The sequence below is a fragment of the Fukomys damarensis genome, unplaced genomic scaffold (assembly GCF_012274545.1).
Source record: "Fukomys damarensis isolate Sample0158 unplaced genomic scaffold, DMR_v1.0_HiC HiC_scaffold_17, whole genome shotgun sequence".
In the NCBI taxonomy this organism is placed as follows: domain Eukaryota; kingdom Metazoa; phylum Chordata; class Mammalia; order Rodentia; family Bathyergidae; genus Fukomys; species Fukomys damarensis.
In genome coordinates this window covers 43,423,831-43,427,218 of record NW_022900929.1, presented here as the reverse complement: position 1 = coordinate 43,427,218, position 3,388 = coordinate 43,423,831, and positions in this window count along the sequence as shown.

The window sequence follows — 3,388 nt, the reverse complement described above, 5'->3', positions numbered from 1 at the left end:
CCCTTCAAGATTTAGTTCAAAAATTTTCTTGAGAATATCTGTGATGGGTTACCCAAGGTAGACTTTAATGTGTCTGTCCTTACACTCTCAGTACTTATGACATTGCATTTTAATTATTTGCATATATTTACTATAGTATGTGAGCTTTCTGAGTTTCTCACCTTGGAAGCCATAGCTCTGAGATTAGTAAATAACAAGAGTGATCAATAAATTTACATGGAAATAATGAATGACCTTTCAAAAATGTTTGTTGTTCCCATAGTAGTCTATTTCAGTCCATTGACTTAACAAGAGCAACTACCACCAAAACAGCCCCATTCCATAGGCTCTTTAAGCCGAAAGATACTTTTCAAAATCATTACTGCTCCATATCAAGGTACCAAAATCCCCAAATCACTACTCCTCTGCATACAAGGTATCAACATCCTCTATATTAGTTTATACAGTTTCCCAAATCCACAATCTATTTAACCGTTTGTTATTTCATCAGGCAACGTCTTACACTAAAAGAAATATGTGACAATGTCTATAACTCAAAGGTAAACATGAATTTGTGTCTATCTTTAAGAGTTCAAATCATGTGAAGAAATTATAACTCATTATACTATGATGTACAAAGTAGTATATCATTTCCTAAATATTATCTCCCTAAATTTCTTAGTTTTGTCAGTCTTAAATGCCCTCTTTTACACTTATCAAATTTATAAGTAGGTATTTTATTAGGAAAGTAGTCACAAAAAATGTAAATTTTAAATAATTATATTATCAGACATAAAAAGCATACACAACTCATGAAGAAACAGGCACTCGTTGAAACACCTAAGTATAAATCAATGTATCCTTCATGAAATGCAAATTAGCAATATCAAATTAATTTCACTTCATGAAATTAACCAAAAAAAAATGCTTCCAAAGCATACAAAAAATTGCAAGTGGGATATAGCTCAGTGGCACTGCGCCTGACAGGCAAGCACAAAGTCCAGAGTTTGATCCCTGGTACCACCAAAAAAAAAAAAAAAAATACAAGCCGGTCATGGTGGTGCACAACTGTAATCCCAGCATTCAGGAGGCTGAGGCAGGAGGATCACTGTGAGTTCGAGACTGACCTGGGCTACATAGTGAGTTCCAGGTCAGTCTCTACCTAGTGAGACCCTGCCTCAAAAAACAAAAAAAAAACAAAAAAAAATTGCAAGTGTTCACATTATTCATAATTTTTTAAAAAACAACAAAGAATGATTATTAATATTAGAATTAAACAAAAGATGCTATGTCCATAAACTGCAGACTTATGTAGCCATAGCCATTTCAAAATTATGTGGTAAATCTGTCATGGATAGATGGCCATCATATATAAAAAAGAAATTTGGAGAATATAGAACTGCTATAAAATATCACTGTTGTATTTCACCAAAGCTAAATTGCCAATGACAGAAACATCGTTACTTTTGTGAGTATTTAAAAAGTGATGAGAAATTAGGGTCATTCATAGGAAAATGGATGCAGATTGAGGATATACTCTTAAGTGAAATAAGTAAGTCACACATGTGTAAATACCGAAGTTTGTCTAGTGTGAAAAACTAATTGTACATAAGATCCTAGTGGTATAATTGACAATGTGAAATAGGAAAATGGGCTAAAGGTGTAGGGGAAGTGGGAAGGGGAGGGGAAATAAGGGAAAAGAAAAAAATATGAGACAATGGAAATAAAGTATTTTGGTAAATAGGGGAGGAGGGGGTGAAGGGAGAGCAGGGACAAGGGAAAAAATGAGAACCAAGACCTGTCATGTAAAGGTACAAGATCCCAGTCATGAATGTACCTGTACTGTATACCTAAAATGTACCAATAAACTCAATGAGGAAAAAAAATTAAAAGTAGGGGGGAAAAAGAGGGGGGCCAGGGATTTAGCTCAGTGGCACTGTGCCTGCCTTGCAAGCACAAGGTTGAGGGTGAAGGGAGGGCAGTGGAAGGGGAAGTAAAAAGAATTAAGATACATTATGTATATGTACCCACGCCCCATGATGAATGTAATCATTATGTACTGCAAACATCTACTAATAACGATTAAACTTTTAAGTTTTTTAATTTCATAATTTAAATTGATAAGAACAGCATGTTTTTTGTGGGTTTTTTTTTTTTGTTTTTGTTGTTGTTGTTTGAGACAGGGTAGTTTAGGCTGGAAACTTGCAGGTGAGCCTCCTGCCTCCGCCACATGAGTGCTGGGATCACAGGTCTGTGCCACAATGCCCGGCCATAAATTGTTGAATTATAATCTGACAAGTTAAAATTTGACAGAAACAATGGCTCCTTTGGTGGATTTAATATCATTTTCCCTAAGTATTTTTCAGACAAAAGAAAACTCTCATGTATACAGAGCCAGGATTATGTATAGGATTTCATGGAAGAACTAACAGCAGTAAAAATGCTAATCAACACTGAAGTTATTCACAAGATTCTTTTCTCATTATTCCACACGTAGGCCACAGAAATCATCTGCCTCCTAACCAAATTTGGCAGCACCTTTAAGCTTTCTCTTATTATTCAATTTATTCCATACTAGCACACAAATTTCAAATGTAAAAGAGAGTAAGATCTAGAGCTTTAGAGAGAGAGACGGGAAATGGGGACCTCATTGGGAACCCACTTTTTATTCATACTGTGATCTAGAAATACTTTGTCTAACTAGATTAATACTCAGCCCACCAAACCTGCCACTCCACTCTCTGAGCAACCAGTTACAGCAGAATTGTAAATAATAAACGCAGGCTCCACAGAGTGATAAGCTATTAGAACTAAATGTAAAATTAAAGTAGCTGTTTCCAGATAGTGTCCTCAGTTACATTTCTAGCAGTCTTGAAAAAGAATTCACCTCTCCTAACATAGTTCAGTTTTGGGAACTTCAGCAATAATTCTTTACTGAATTAAAATATCCATGTGCAAGAGTACGGCAGACTCGTTATCATGAATGGTCCATTCAGTTAAAACTAAAGTGTTGTCTTAAAATAGCCAAAGACAACATTAAGCATGGAAGAGGATAGGGAGTCATCCACTCCTAGCAGAGATTAGATCATAGAGAGGTATGCAAAGGGCTTCCAAACTCTCAGTGATGTTCCAGTTTTTATGACAGATGGACATTTCACAGGTATTCTAATTATTCTTTAAACTGTACATATATACTTTGTATACTCACTTATTTGTACATATTGCTCCTGTCTAGTTACCATCTACTGTTTTTCTTTCTTTCTCTACATAGAATATGTCAAAGCATCTCAGGACTTCAGTAGAAGGAGAAGTTACTGGGTCTCATCTCTCTACTGTCTCTAACACTCATCACCATTATTCCTCAGTTGCTTTGGGCCACCGCTCAGGATTTTATATGCCCACAAACTCC